The sequence below is a fragment of the Poecilia formosa genome, unplaced genomic scaffold (genome assembly GCF_000485575.1).
Source record: "Poecilia formosa unplaced genomic scaffold, Poecilia_formosa-5.1.2 Scaffold21, whole genome shotgun sequence".
Lineage (NCBI taxonomy): Eukaryota > Metazoa > Chordata > Actinopteri > Cyprinodontiformes > Poeciliidae > Poecilia > Poecilia formosa.
The window spans coordinates 3,498,696-3,515,644 of NW_006799960.1; the positions used below are offsets into that span (position 1 = coordinate 3,498,696).

Sequence of the window (16,949 nt, forward strand, 5' to 3'; positions counted from 1 at the left end):
GACACATGTGAGAAGCTGAATGATGTATCTTCTTACAAGTCACCCAAGGTTGCTGTGCTAGATTGAAAAAGAAACAAAGAACAGAAGTTCACAGAGAGACAGACGGTTTTATTTTCCTGCTGAAATAAGTCTGAGATAAATAAAGGCATTCTGTAAAGAGAATAAATTCAATTCAGTCTCTTAATGAAACCGATTACATCCTGGTTTTTCAGAATGCATGCTATATTATTGAATGGCTTTGATATTTATTCGTGTAGAAAATTTAGCAGAAATATTGAGTCTTGTATGTGTTTATATTTTGTCTCCAAAGAACAATACTTTCTTGTATTATTTTAAAGTGGGTTCGATCGTTATTTATTCAGGCTCTGCAGATTGTCATTTGAAGAGTTGCTGTTCTTTGATTTATTTTCATTCCAGTTGGTCATGATTTTGCTACACTAATTCACTCAGATCTATGAACCATTCTGGCACAAAAGATAAAAAGAAATATCAAAGACAACAGGCATGGACTGGTTACATATCTGAAGACATAATTTTACAAACTCAGTTTTAAAACAACCAGAATTTCTGTGGCAGGTCATTTGACAGCTAGTAATCTTCATTTTAAGTGCCTATAAATATATTGTCCAATAGTTTGTTGGACCATGATTTTGAGATAGATTGAAATTATTTCATACTACTGCTATGATTTCTACATGTAACAATGTGAGGATAATTTCAATTTCTACCAGATTGCTCTGTGTGTTTTTGATAGATGTGATTTTTAAATAAATGTTAAGATGGCTTGCTAACCAGCTTGTTAACGGCGTTAATAGCAGAAAAGAAAAAAAAATGACAACATTCTGCTCAATAAGAACATTTACTTAAAAAACTAAGAAAATTAGTTAGTTTTAATTAAACATATTGATTCAGTCTTCCATTACTGTCTGCATTTGTTAAACTATTTTTTAAACAACCTGCTGTTTTGAAATATATCTCACTTGGTAAAACAATCGTTAGCTGACAAAAACTGACTTGTAGTTCAGGAGACTCTTGATTTCCAAATGTATGTCTGTGTATCAGAATGTTAAATAAATACTGCCGGTAATATTATTATAGCTTTATAATAACCTGTTTGTTATGGGAATGTCCTGTCAAACACAGCCTACCTACCAACTCTACAAACATGTAAGCCCAAAAGGAAACATTACATTATATCCATGTTTAATTATACAGTTAACACTTATCTAGTCGACTGGGTCACAGGACTCTCCCACTGTTTTAGGTTTAGAAACTTTAAGCTTTTGTATTCATTGTTCTGAAGAATTTGCTCACATCTGGTGACAACATTAAATGAAACATATCCAATTGGAACTGCAGAAATACTCCCCTTTGCTAATTAGTTAAAAATGAGAATGTGTATGACTAACATGTCTTACATAAATATGTGTTGTATCAAAGCTCAGTTCAGAGGAGGTTTGAAATCTAAATTCTGACTTGCTTTTAGCGTGTATCCCAACATTTTCCACATTGACCTGATTATTTACTAGCGATTGCAGTCATTTTGACAATTCTCAGTTATGTCACAAAGTTGATTTGCAACAAATTGTTGACATACCCCTCATTTCATAATGTTTCACACTGTGAGCTGCAGGACTTGGACCTCAAACACACGTGGACATGGACAGACAGCAGCCAGGTCCAATTGTCTGGTTGCCGGGCAATGAGCTCGCAGCAGTCGACCATAACAACCTCATCTCCATCAATCAGGCATAGAGTGCTCTACTCTAGTAATGATGCTGTCACACACTCTCTCTCTCACATACAGCCCACTCACTACATGCTTATCTCATCCTCTTTTCTTTTTTTTTTCTCGACCTTGCTTTGCTCGTAGTTGTGCGTGTCTGCAGCGTGAGTGTTGAATGAGTGTGAATGTTTTGCAAAAATGCAGCAGGGGATGATGCAATTTGCTCTTTGTGTAAGGTGTATAAATCTTACACACATCATATGAAAAGCACCCACACTCACCTTCACAGACTGGAACTTTAGGTGACATTGAAAGATTTAGTCTATCAAGGTTGTTTATCCTTCAGTGCTCTACAGCACACTCCTGTGGTCGCAGACTTTCACGTTAAGAGTTCCTGTAAAAACACTGGAAATCACTGACATGTACCTCTGTGGCAAACAAATCCTCTGTGGCTTCAAACATCATCTGGAATTGCCAGAAGAGCTTCAAAGAAGCTGCATTCCTCACGCAAATTTTCAACACAATCGTACATATTTAGATTAGTTCATAGATTTGCTTGAAAGGACCTGATTAATCTTGCACAGAGTGTAAGTGCGGTTCATTATTAACTGGAAATAGCACCTTCTTGCACTTTAACACAGACTCACAAGTGAAACTAACTCCGGGGTACACACATTTAGAAACACGCCCACATTCTCTAGTCCAGCTGTGCCTTTGCCAGGCACTGGGGCGGGGGGCCAGCACATTGAGGTGAAGAGAGTGGCAAGAACAGTAACCGGCAGATCAGGGCCAATTAAAAATGTTCAGCTCGGTGTGCGTGTGCGTGTGTGTGTGTGTGTGTGTGTAAAAGAGTGAGTTAGTGTATGTGTCCTTGTTTGACTGCCAAAGAGAGGCTTGGCACAGAAAACTCGCTTCCTTTTCTCTCAGCATGCTCTCTTAATGCAGAAGCAGACACTCACAGACACGTTTGAAGTTTGTTGTGCCCATTGTCTCTTTATTGTTTATTTTGTCTGGATGTGTTTATGGTTTGTTTATACACTTAGATGCAGTCGAAGACGTGGGAGGACATGTATGTAAATCTTTGTGAGAAATAAAATAGAGATTGTAGGAGCGTATATCCTTTAGGCATCACAGGTAGTGGTTGCCAGAAACGTTGTATCGTTAAATTTTAACTCCTGCAATAACATTCTTAATAGAAGAGTGTTGTAAAGCTTATTCAGGCCTGAACTCAGCCATGGCAATTGAGTTGTTTGACTAAAATGGTCCCAGAACTAACAAGATTGTCATTTTTATGTCTATTTTTTTATTTTTTTTCATTTATGTACTGGAGCTGTGAATAAATTACTGAACATTTGCTGCCATCTGTTGAGCAGAGCTATGTTATAATCAGTTCAGTAATAAAATATCAGTACTTAACAACAAGATCAAAGGAAAATTGGACAATCCACTTGGTGTAGTTCTTTAACAAAGATTTCCAGGGCTTTGTACCTCTCCAACTCTCTCCTTCCTCTCTGTCTATTTAGCAGTTGTGGGCAAAGTAGGAGATGACTTGCATAGTCCTGCAGTCATTTTCAGCAGTTGCCCTACTATAACTATTGCAAAAGCTGTTGAGAATACTGTTTTACAAATTTAAGATGACCTAAATGGCACTTCTGAGAACCCATAATACACATTTCCTTTTAGATGGACCCCTTACGTGTCTTCCTCATTCTGGTCACGTTGAATGTTTGGATTAAGGTTTCGGGTGACATGACTTGTGTTACTTTAAGATTGTGATAGCCTTGGAAAATTGAGTTGTGGTTGAGGGAGGCATTTCCTCTACAATTCTGTGATGGTCAGCCACTTGGATTACACACCCACAAAAAAATCCAATGCATTCTTCTGTCTTAAGAAACTAAACAGCTGTCAGACACTACGTCAGCTCCTGAGGCATTTCATCTATGCGTACGTCTTCCTGTGACCGTGATTGTCTGCAGTGCCTTTAACAAACAAGCTGGGATTGTCCTGGGTCAAGGTAGAAAGAAGAGAACAAAAAAAAAAAAAAAACGCCTAGCTAAACATGAACATTCAGTTTGGGTTTGGTCTTTATAAGGTGTATTGTCTCCACTCTTATCTCTTTTTTTTTACATTACATTTATCTCGCAAAAAGATAAAAATTCAAGAAAAGAAGATTCTTCTGAGAATAAATACTTCTTGACAACCTAGTGCTTACAGCTTCAAGTTATACATTTAGAACAGACTGCTTTTGTTCAACAGAACTTGTGCATCAAGAAAACATTTTGCAACCACAGTGCCGGTACATCTGGCGAAGACTGAATGTGAAGAATGTGATCTCTAAAACAGATGAAGTGATGGTTGAGTGGACAGAAGTATTCATAGTCTAAATATGCCAGCATGCAGCCCAGCAAAGAGCAACACTCACAGAGAGAACATTTGGTCCAGATCACTGCACACAGTTGCAGAAACACATGCTTGATCGTAAACTTATTACTCACTTCGTCCACAAACAGAAGGACATTCGCTACAATGGATTGAAGATTTGCATACAAACCACTCATTTGGTTCCGTCAATAGCGAAGAAAACACTCTTCGGTCTGTCTTTTAATTTGTAGCTGTAAACAATAAATATTGTGTGGAAAAACTACAGCTGTAAAGCAAATATAAACTGCAAATGCATTTATTGGAATTTAGGATTCCAATTTGATCTAATAGAGTTTGTTTTCAATCATTACACTGATGTAAGAGCAAACAACAATCTATTCTAAGTGTAATTTTTTTTGTTAGGGTTTTCGATGCCCCAGTCACCTTTATTAAATGGCAGATAAGACCTGAAGAAGGGCAGAGAGAGAATCTAACAATCTAACTGGGGGCAACTGCATTGAGGACTGTTGTGTGTTGTGTGTCACAGTTTTCAGTTTTCTTGCACAGATCATTAGATTTCATTGTTCTTTTTTTTTATAGAATCCATAATGCCACAAAATCCTTTGGAAGAAAAAAAAAAATCACAGATTCTCCACTGAACTTAACATGTGATGTTATTACATTTTTTATCCTTAATAACCCTAATTTAATCCCTCATTCATTTCAACTTTAAGGTTAACGAAGACATTGGACATCCTGGAATTGTTTTGGACTCTGACTCAGCCACTGTTGATTATATTACCCAAACATCCAACTTCTTTTTACTCCTCAAGAATAAAACAAAGGTTTCAAATATGTCTCTCAAACTTTTAAAGGCTACTGCAGTATACAAGGAATGATTTGTAAGAATTAAACTACAAGATTATGATGCTCAGAGTTCACACAGAAGCACAAGAATCCGAATCACTTTTCAAGTCCCATAATAGTTCAGAGTAAGCTAATGGACTGCTTTCCCTCTGTACATTTCTGACCAGCTCACTGTGTAGAGCCCCATTGGTTCTCTCTGTTTATCAGGTGCAGACCTTTTAGCTGTTCCCAAAATTAGATCCAAGCCTTGTGAGGATGCGCTTACTTACCGAGGCCCTGTTCTCTGAAGCCAGCTTCCTGTAGACCTCAAATCAGAACAAAATGCGTATGAATTGGAAAACAAAGACAAAGCTTTTCTGTTCCCAGGAGCGCACAGGTGTGTTTTTCTTTCTGTGTTTATTTATATGTACTTTTAAACCTGAATGTTTATGCGTGTTTTCAGTTTCTGATAAAAGCCATGTTGGATTCTACGTATGCACATTGTGCAGACATTCCAAGCAACCTAAACGTTTCATTTGCTGAATTATCAGAATGCCATACTGTAAACATTTTTAGATAGCATAGAATACCTTTTCTCTTGTGTTTTTCCAAAAAAGTTGGTGAATGTTTTTTTTTTGTTTGTTTTTTTTTTGGTGCATAACTCAGTCTTTGTCCTGCTTTGCTTTCATCCTCATCATCTTCCTCCATCCTTTTTGCTGACCTTCTTCAGCTTTTTATGCTCCCTGCTGTGCCTCGCTGGCTGTGCCAGTGTTGTTCTCCCAGTGAGTTTGTATATCTGCCTCTTCTTTGCCACCATCTGTTTCTCTCCGTCTCGCTGCTTGCTGGTCTATTTCGTTCCTATTCCACTCTTTCTGTGTTCTTAATTCTCGCCACCTTTCCTTCTGTTTCGCTTTGGATTTCTTCTACATTTCTAACCATTTAGCTACCTTTCAATTTGTTGTTACAATCTCTTTATATCATCTTTTTAATACCATTTGATAGATCCCTTTGCAAGTGGGCATCTTTCAATCTATTCATCTACTTTTTTTCCTCCTTCGACTCTTCTCTGGAAACAACTTTGTTCATTCAAACCCTTCTGCTTTGTGTGTAAAGCCAGTTTAATTCATGTAAAGGCTTTAGTTTAGCTCCACACTAAAGCCCACCACAGAATCCGATTGATTTTCTCACATCTGACATTGGATATTCATTTTCTCTTTTTCTCTCTCTGCCTCTCTGTTCCATTGTTGTGTTTTGTGCTCGCAGTAGCTCTCAATCCTTTTGAAGAATTGAGTCGTCATGCATATTATAAAAGCGTGCGTGGAAAGGCATCTCCTGCTGTCACTAATGTATCCTTCAGACTGTAATTCCTGCCTTGGTTGCCTGTAAAAGTGCTTTAGAACAATAAGGGAGTCTCCCACATTCACTCCCACTCTGCCAACTCTTTTTTTTTTTTTTTTTGTCTTTGTGACACTCATAAAAAGTGGGTCAGTAGGATGTTTGGAATCCCTTAAACATTCACTGGCACCCACCCCTACTGGAGCTGATTAACAGCAGGGAGTTTGTGTCTTGTTTCTCCGTAACATCCACATCATTCCAAGACAACCAGATTAATTAGTCCCACAGAGTGTGTGTACGCTGTCGACAATCACCTGACCTGTCTGCTACGGTGTGTGTGGGTGTATCTCGAGTCGGCGTGTTGCACATTTGATTTCTTTAAAGCTGATCTGGAGATTCTTTTTAAGTTGACAGGTGCTAGGTGAAGTGCAAGTGTAAAACCCATCAAAGAGAATGTTTAAGTGTTTGAACAGTAAATGATGTCTCTGTAAGAGCTGTGAATCTTGGCTGATCTCAGTCGATTAGATTGGGGTACTGATGTAATGACTGTCGGTCATCAGATGTATTTGCATCTTCTAATTATTACCCTTCCTATAAAACCAGGCAGTTTCTTACATAATGCAAAAAGACATGAGGCAACTTTCTTTTTCTCAAAATCCTCTATTAAGTCAGACTCCATTAACTCTATCCTTTTGCAGAATCATTCCTATTTGCTTCATACCAGGATATTGAGAGGAAAGAGTTTCTCCAAATTCAGAAGTTTGCTTCCACTAACACTGGTGTTTCAGCAATTTTTGGAAACCTGTTTGATGGTGACATCAGGAACACACCATTCTACTTTCTTACAATTTTAAAGCTTTGCTTTAGGAACATCGTTGTCACGTTATTCCTCTGATCACATCTTGCTCTCACAGTTTGAGTACTGTCAGTGGCTCTGTGTTAATAATTTAAAATGTCACAAAACATATTTATCTTTAATCACTCCTGCATAAGCAGTGTTAGTCTGAAGAATGACAGATGAAACACTTTTTTAGAATATGACACTTTTCTGAGCTTCATTTCCTCCCACTGAAAAAAACCATCATCAACATTAGTATAATGTCATCTTTAATTTTAAGCAGTGCAGCATCAATACTTCTCTTTTGGTGTTTTGAACACAAATCTTCTTTGCTAGCCTTTTGTAGAAAATGGAAACAACATAACATACTAACTTTTTTGAACAAAAAAATCATCCTTATTCTTTAACTGCAACGTTGGCATTATGTTCCCTCACCTCATTGACTGATGTTAAATTATCTATAATCCCTCAAACCATTGCTGTCTGTATATAGATGTACAACAATCTTTCCTTACGCAAGACGTGCTGTGTCGTGATGAGAATAGGTTAATGCAGAAGATTTTTTTTTTCCTCAAGGCTTTTTGCCTGAAATGTTTTTTGAAGGAAGTGTTAAAATTCACACTTTATGGTGGTTAATAACAGCTTTGCAATTTGTGGCTCTCACTAGCAGACATACAGACACATCCTGAGCTTTCTCTACAAAGTCATTCTTCAATGTCTTGTTTTTTTCTTCTTCTTCTTCTTCTTAGGCGTAAGAAGAAGAAGATGATACCTTTGATGAACCTTTGATGATCAAAATATATATATTTTTTTTATCATCAAAGGTTTAAAACATCACGTCAACAGTGTGAAAGTAGTTTCATTCACATGCTTAGTTTATCATTTGATGTTTTTTATTTTCCAGGGAGTGCTGAGTCCCTCAGTCCACGTTTGTCACTGTGGGATATAGTCTGAAAACCTCTCCATGGCCTTTGCTGCCTGCTGACAAACCAGAAAGTCTGGAGCAGTCGTGTTGAATGAGGTGAGAACGGCAACATTTGGCATTTTGAATCTTCAGCTACTTGTGTTCTTAAGCATTTCCTCTTCAGATATGGATAAGTTAGCTGCAGGTCAAGTTGTGTCTCTGGCTATAAGACAAGGCTCACTGCTGAGTCATTACAGACAAACTGCTGTCACGCTGCTGTTCCAGCCTAAAAGCTGTAAGTCTGACTGTCATGTTTAATCTGATGTTATTAGCTCTGACATCAAGGACTTTCCAGCCTTGTGTTCTGCATTGCCAGGAGCCCAGTTCTACTGATACACCCGTCAATCTGGCAACTGCACAGATGAATGTCAAGCAAAGTGAGTTTGAGATTTTAATGGAGTGGCACCTCATAATCTCAATTTTGTTTCTTTGCTAAAGCTTTGAACCACAGCACATTGCAAGTATAATTGAACTCTTATAGTAAGTGGCTTACTTGTCTAATCTTCATTATCTGTTATGCAGCATAATTAGTTGACCAAAACAACATGATGCATCACTCATTCAGTCAGCTGCTCTTTGACGTTATGGAGATAGATAAGAAGGTCTCATTCAGATGCTCAAATTAAGCCAGTGAGACTGAGCTAATGAAGAGAACAAGATTTGTTTACTGCATTCGCTGTGATTGGAGGAGATAAATCTTTAGGTTAACTGAAACCGAGTTTGCTCAGAGACAATTAGCCTGAAAGATTCCATGAAACGCTAACTATAGAGACAGTTTTATTCTCAAAATACCTGGGAATCCACAAAGTACTATGAATTCTGCATTTGAACTGCTTACATTTATTATTTTTGAAGAAATGCTAATCTCAAGGGAAGACATTCTCACTCCTTGTCTCCGCTGAGACTTAAGATTGCAGGGTCAGTTGCAGAGTGTAGCAGCTTTGGAGCTGCTGGCGATTATCTAACAGACGTTTCAGCTGAGCACATGTGAGGTCAAGGATATGAACCCATGCTTTTTTCAAGTGAGTCATGAAAATCAACTTAAACAGCTATTTTAGTTAAGTTTAGTTAAAAAAAAAACACATATTTTTATAACTTTTGAAATGATCTATTTCTTTGCTTTATTATTTAATATTTTTGTGAATACAAAAATTCAATAGATTTTCAGAAAATGATGTCAACTGCTCCAGATTTTCCTTCTGAAAGAGGAGCTTTACATTAATTTGATTTTCTGTATTATTATTTTTTTGTTTATTTTCATACTTAACACTTGAAAAGCTGCTTTGTTAGTTGCTTTCAGTGGAAATTCAACATAAAGTTATCATGGAAAACATTCTGCGCTGTTTGTTTTGTGCAATAGAAATAGTTTTTCCAACTCTGTGGGTAATCACTTACAATGACTAGAAATCTTTCCAAAATCAAGTTAACAATAAATTTTGGCAATCCAAAGAGACAACTGGGAGCCATAACTTTAGGATTCGTGGTTATTATTTTGTCCAGGTTAGACTTTCATAAAAGAGAGTCTCAAAGTTATGGAACAATCATTCGTTCTAATGGTTGCTCATTTGATCCGGCGCTTTTAATGTTGAAAAGACATTTTTTTTCCGGCCAACTCATTCCTGAAAAGTTAGTTAAAAGAATGGTTTGGTTTCTGTTCCATTGTGCTTCTTCTGTATCTAGTTTCTTGTATGTCAGCCTATTATTTTCTCAAAATGTTGCAACGTTTATGAGGACAATGCATCGGCGGGTTGAGCAGCACAGTTTATTATGTGGGCTACACCCATAAAAAACTTGCAAAATTCCTTCTCTCATAGCTATGCTATTAACTCTTGTTCGATGCTGTCTTAGAAAAAAACAAAACATGTTAGCAATTCACGAATGTACACATTTAACAAACAAGGGCTGAGCATTGCGCAGAAAACTTTTATGCCATCACAACCACCTCATTCTATCCGTCAATTTGGCCAAACACTGATGTGGGATAGCATCCCATCCATTGTGTAAAGTTAGCCATTGTGATTGTATTGGTCGCTCTGACAAGAATAGCACATCCAAGCTGATCCTGCAAGTGACCAATGAGGCTGAGATCAAAATTAATAACAGACCTTACATCCACATTCTGGAGAAATTCTTTGATAAACCCCTCTGGGTAGGTGTGACAAATGACATCCTGGTTCCTAAGAGTGGCCAAAAGGGATTGCTGCTGGTCACAGAGTCTCATGTTGACATCGATCTGCTTTGACATGACCTCCGTTGATGACTGGAAGATTGGATCCCACACCATCACACTACCACCACCAAAAGCTGTTTGCCATTGACAGAGAACATTTTGCAGAATTTTCATGGTGCAACTTACATACTCAGTCGCGGTACGCAACCCACAAGTGCATTTTTCTTACAGTCCTTTCACACGCTTTCCAATGGCGTAAGAAGAAGCTCTGCTGCCACAAAAATATATTACCTTTTTTTTTTTTGGTTCTAATTTTATTATTTTTCACTTTGACTGTGCTCCTTTAAGTGAGCAAGACTGTTCTTCACACTTCAAGCTGCTTTTTTTTCTCCTGCCGCTCAAACAGTAAGAAGTGCCTTTGAGAGAGAGAGAAAGAGAGTTAGTAGTATCCTTGGCCAGCCGGGGGAAGTCTTGGCTCCAAGGCGTATGGGAAAAGTGCTGCTGGCAAATCTTGAACTGAAGCATTCCATTATGCTGTCCTCTTGAAACACACGCAACACAACCCTACTTTTTTTTTTTTTCACTTAAGAGGTCATCATGTTTGCTTGTTTGTGCTGAACCGCAATCTGTACATTTTCTCATCAAAATGATCATTTTACCATGCCGTTTTTATATTGTATAACTGTTCAAACAACAAACACTTCAACGTTCTTTATGTCTCCTTGTCTCTCTCAATAAATTCCATACATGTGAATAAATACACACACAAACACACGCACGCGCACACCCACACACACACACTAACGGGAGAAAGACCAAGTGCCTTGTGCAAAGAGGGAGTAGTACTATATTATGCCTTGAGGCCCAAAGCCAGGGTTTAACCATCACTCACTCACACAGCATTCAGCACAATATCCTCGAATCAATATCCTAAGCAGCAGGAGGCTGTCTGCATGAGTTGTATTAGCTAATAGACCTCTCCTGTCTGTCTTTCTTTAGGCTGTCTGTCTCTTTCTTGCTACTACACAATGACATCATCATTGGCTTAATTTACTTGTGACTTTATCCTGATTCTACCCCTCTGTCCTCTTTTCTGTACACTTCTCACCTCTTTTTTTCCTTCTCTTTCACCTCAATGTCTAAAACAGTGGACAGCAGTAGAGCTCACTGGTCATTCTGATTTAGATGTTCACATGCATTTCCTTAGTATTTAGTAGAAATGCATTTAATCTATGTGAATTGGATTGAGTTTGGAGTATCATCATAGACATTTGTTGAAATTTTGGCTCCATGTTTGCAGAACAGGTGCTGCTGAGTCTAGTTTGTTTTTAGCTCTTGGACAAATTGTTAATGTCTTAATGTTGTCTTTCAGGTAAAGTTGTTTGACAATCAGCAGTCATCTGTGTCTGTGACCCTTTCTGACATTTCCATAATACATGATATGTTTAAAACAAACCATTTCACATTCTCTCCAACGTGCAAGCTTCTGGTTGTAGAATTTAGTCCTAATTTGAGGGACGATAAAAAAACCCGTTTTTAACACTTTTCCATGAAAATGCTCTTCTTCTTTCTGAGGTGGTAGATTTTTGATTGTTTTACATCCTCACTGGATATTTCATTATTTAGTTGTGTTCCATTATATGTTTAGTTGCATGCGTATCATTCACAATGATGATCTGTCATTTATGTTTTATTGGTTGCATTTATTATGAAAAACTCCTGGAGAAGGATATGCTCCTGATTATTTTTATTAGATCCTGTTTTCTGAGCCAGACAGACGTATCTCTAATTTGAAAATTAAGGGGAAAAATGTGGACATATTGACTAGTTTAACAGATAAACTCTGAAGGTAGGAACGGGGGATGTAATCTATCAAATCTGACATTTGCAGTGCGCCTGCAAGCCTGAATGCTTCATTGCGCCATTAGAGATCAACTACTTTGTGCAAAAATCTAATTTTGGAATGCCCAACGCAGATTGATATAGTTCCAGTTTGGAATAAATTATTTCTGTTTTTCTTTGCAAAAGCTATGTTTTGGAGAAATCCCTTCTTCTTTCTACCTGAACTGAGAGAGCTGGTCAGCTTAAAAAAAAAGCAACAACACACATGTACCACGTCCATGAGTTTGAGTTGTGTTCATCATGCAGCATTTTGTTCTGTATCGTGTGTGGCTGTTGTGCGGAGTTTGAAATTTGCTTGGATGATGGTTGCATGCTCTCTAGAGTTGGCCTTAAAGTAATATGTACCTTGCCGATGTTGACGACTGCTGGCTGTGCTTTTTGAGAGCTGAGTGCTTGAACAAACATGTTCTGCCTGTCTTCTGCTTTTGTCAATGTGACTTTGAAAACGTAGAGAACGTTATTCACACTCAAGGACACGTGCTGAGAAGTCACTCAGCTCTCCTTCATCCAAACAATACATGCTGCCATGCCTGTTCATGCCACTTACTGCCAGTTTGTCTGCCCATCTCTGTTACTTGCTGTGGAGTTCATCTTAAGCAAATGGCGTATGCTTGCATTAGACACGGATGGCTGCAAAAGCAATGTGTGCTCTTGTTCCGTCCTTCTGTCAGAAAAGGAAAAAAAATAAACAGTGTACATGATGACAAGCTATACCAGCAGCTTTAGTGTGCGGCAGTGTGTCTGTGTTAAAATTTGTCACCTGAGCTGTTATGTTTAGTACTGTGCTCCTCGCAAACCTCCAGAGTCACCCATCTCACACCTGTCAACCTGTCTGCAAACCGATTCGGTTCTGAAATGATCTGACTCATCATCTGAGCCGGGTTACCTCTGGAAGATAGAATACATCCAGCAAGCTCTACTGACCACCAGAACGCTTAGAGAGGGAAAAGACTCAATCTGCTGTTATATAAGTGTAATGATCTTGACACAGTCTATAATGAGGTCTACGTGGTTAAGTAATTATTAACTGAATTAAACAGAAAATGGGTCCAACAATCCTGGCGTTCTAGCCCCTACAAACATTTTGCATGCGAGGTTGTTTGTATTTTTATCAGTGTAGACTGGGAGTCTGCGTGGCATGTCATGGGAACAGGGGATGTTGATATCGGGTCAATGGTGCAACATTTTTGTAGAAGATCTTTGTGAATTTTAAAGCAGTGGCGTTTGTTTGTAGTATATCATGCCTCCAAGTTGTAAACTTCATGCAACAGATTTATATTATACACGTCCAAAACATGTTGGCCCGCCTGAGCTCAAGATCACTCTTCAGCTGTTGACCTCAGGTTTTTTTTTAGGTGTCAGACTTTTTTTCTATTCTCAAATACGATTTGTTGTCATGGTAGAAATTTACTTAAAATAAGTGAAATAGAAGCCAGAGTACAAATAAGAACTTTAAAAAACCTTAAGAAAACTTAAATAAGTTTTAACGACAGTTTGAGAGATTACAGGACATGTCTAATAGGACATGTACATCAGGGCTTTATACATACGTTTTATTCACTTTTATCTCCCAAATTCATTTTCCCTGTGCATTAAGTCCAGTAAAATTAAAAAACACACACCCTTTTTACTTGACAAACTCATCAATAAACAGCATGATTCACTTTTTGAAGTTTAAAAATATTTCTGATGAAGATTGGGGACATTAGTTTTTCTTTATTTTGTGGCAAAAACTCAGATAATCTTGTAATTTCCTAATTTTCATTTGGTTTCCAAATGACAGCCTCTATCAAATAGCCCTCTGGACTTTTTTGTCTTTTATGTCTTATAGTCCTTACAAAAGATAAATCAGAGTCAGCTGAATGAGAATCAGCAGATCAACCCTAAAAGAAAACTAGAAATTCATCCATCCAGTCTGTCTAAAAGCTGCTTCAGGCTCAGAAGTGATTCACTGCTTTTTAACTTGCACAAATAAATCGTATCACTTTGAAATGTTACTATTTTTTTTTAATTTGAGCTCAGTTTCAAAAAATGATCTGCATTTTCTTTTGAAACGGCTGACATTTTAATAATTACAGCAGAATGTTTTGTGAATTGAAAAAGCTGTAATTCTCTGGGTAGAATGAGCTAATTACATTTCTCGGTAATTTTTTCTCTCTTTCTCTAATCTGTACCGTCTTTTGTCCCTTCAGTCTCTTCCCTTCACACACTTTTCTCTTGTTCACTTCAGTACATCAACCCACATTCCTTAAGCAGGATTATGTATTGTCTCTGAAATTTTTTGTCTGGGTGTTTTATACCCGTATGTCCTGCTGCCTGGGTCTGGATGTTTTTTTTGTTTTTTTTCATCTGTTTGTTTTTGTGTGATGGGTGTGTGTGTGTGTGTGTGTGTGTGCAAATACATGCCTGCTGAAGAAGAAAAAACATGAATGAGAGTTCAAGTTCGCGCGTGTGCATGTTCACAGAAGAATCCATGTTTGCCCTGCTACTCGTGTGCATTTGTGCTTGTGTGTACTTAGAAGGATTAGAAGAGGAGTTAGCAGTGATTTGTCCATCCATTGCAGGCCCTCCCTAATCCTACAGACATACATTCACGCTTCTTTGTGTGTGTGACTCTGACAGATCTAACAGTGTGTGGATTAGTGGTTTTGTGAATGGGCCGTGGCTCCGGCTAAAATATAGCACACGAGTTAACACGGATGGTTTCTGAGGGAGATGGAGATCAAGGGGTGACTGAGGCAGAGTGCTTGTTGTGCATGTTAATATGGCTCAGAAGACACAAAGTTTTTAGTTCATGTTTAGTTTTAATGTACGTGCATAAACTACAAAAGACAGCCGCTTTACAAAAAGCTTCTGTGTACCCGTGTGTTTGGTCTGTGACCAATAGATGGCTCTACACCTGCTGTTTTACAAGCTTCTGATTACACACACACAGTCACACATGCACAGAGAGACAGATGGAAAGACGTGGAAAACAAGAGAGCTGAGACTTTCACCGACAGCAACGGAGAGGAGGAGAGGGTGGGGGGGGAGTAGATTGGTTAAGAGTGTGTAGGAAGGCGAGGGTTGCTGTTGTCATAATCACAGCGTGTGTGAAGTTTGCGTGGGAGACAGAGAGAGTCAAGATTGTGTGTATGTGTGTGAGAAAGAGAGAGAGAGAGAGAGAGAGAGCAGAGGCAGCAGAGGAGTCTGTGATATGTATACGGGTGTGTATATATAGAAGCTTTTCATCAGTTTCCTTAGTGACTGGCTGTGACTGAGACTGTATTCTGCTCTGCAGTAAGGAACAAGACTGAGACAGAAATGCTGTGTGCCGTGTTGATTTTTCAAGCAAACTTAACAGTTGCTCTAGTTATTTCCACATAGATTCATTGGTGCACGTTAGGTATTTGTGCACAAAAATATAGGAGCCAAAATAGCAAACAGTGTCTAAGAATGTTCAGGAGATTGAGTCATTTTACTGTAGTGAACTGGATTCAGTGCAATATAACTCTATGGAAACTGTGTCCAAAGAGGAATTTTTGCTGCTTTGAGAATATTTTTTACCATGGTCGTTTTCATGTTTGACTAAATTAAAGCTGTACTAAAATGTTTGTCTTTTGTTCATATTCCAGTTCTGCATTAGATCTTACGTCATCTCATGTCAGAAGTTTTGGGGTGAAAAAACAAACAAACAAACAAGCAAACAAACAAACAAACAAACAAGCAACAAATACAGCTTTACCTAGAATGACAGCTGTAAGTAAACTTCAATGATCTCCATGTGAGTTCAGCTCACATTTGTAAAGATAATTATTAATGACTGATTTAATGTCACTCTTGTTTAAAAGCTGGTTGTAAACATACAAATAACATTATCGAACCCTTCAAAGTGTTTCCATGTACCGGGAGACTAAAAACCAAACCTTGCAAATGATTTCTGATAAATATATAAATAAATGCCTGGAAAGGCAGCAGACATGTGTTGCTGTACTCTATTCATTTACAGAATGAAGCAGCTCAGTGGCTGGTGGTTCAGGTTTTACTCTTTTCCTTGTTCTTAAAATTATAATTATTCTATAACTTTAATTTTGTCAATTTTTAAGTTTTTTCTGGTGTGCTATGTCACACACATTTAGCTTGTTACTTTCTATAATGCCAAAATATTAGAAAACTGTAACCAAAGTAGGATTTAATAAAGCAAATTATGCACATTTAATAACAGTTTCTTTAACACTTGGATATTTTTTCTGGCTGCATCTATGGATCAAAGAATTTGATTTAATTGTCTGGTTTTGTTCCGTCTGTCTGTCCTTCTATCCAGCCTTTTGCTTTTTACAGGCTCAGTATTTAAAGTCTGACAGTGTTATAAAATATTAATAATAAAATGTTGTATTTATGCTTAAAATCACATAGAAATGAATGGGGAATAGGAAAAAAGACTCTTCTGAAAAGGAGGGTCTTGTAAGAAAATTTAACATGCAAATGTGTCACAGTTCTGTTTGTAGGAATTTACCTCGATCATGAAGCTACATTTTAAACAGCACTGCTTTTTTAGTTACAGTGTTAAAGAAGTAAATATTGCATTGCTCATGTTTTTGCTTTAGTAGTTGATCATTGTAAAACTGTAATAGCTCTTTGTTTTACGCTCTTTTAAATGAGCGTAAAACAAATTTCCAGTTTTTGTTCAGTTAAACCCACCATGAAAACGTAGAGTTGAACACAGACTGATATCATTCCAACAGGAAGACCAACCAACACAAACAGGATGTCATATTAGTGCTTGTTTGGACCCCACTAGTCCTTAAGGGAATCATTTCATCTTGGT

The 16,949-nt window shown here is 37.8% G+C and overlaps 1 protein-coding gene across 4 annotated transcripts in view; it reads left to right on the top strand.

Annotated features, from left to right (window-relative positions):
- atxn1a (ataxin 1a) overlaps nucleotides 1-16,949 on the top strand; it is a 92,727-nt gene that overhangs the window by 59,195 nt on the left and 16,583 nt on the right. For 2 of the 4 annotated variants that reach the window (XM_007547767.2, XM_016669319.1), the window contains one exon: nucleotides 8,011-8,127. The exons of 1 other annotated variant lie outside the window; for it this stretch is intronic. The gene's annotated coding sequence lies outside the window, so the exon portion shown is untranslated. Of the gene's footprint in view, nucleotides 1-8,010; nucleotides 8,128-8,342; nucleotides 8,448-16,949 lie in introns of all 4 variants that reach the window. One more of the 4 variants, XM_007547768.2, reaches the window with a different exon arrangement.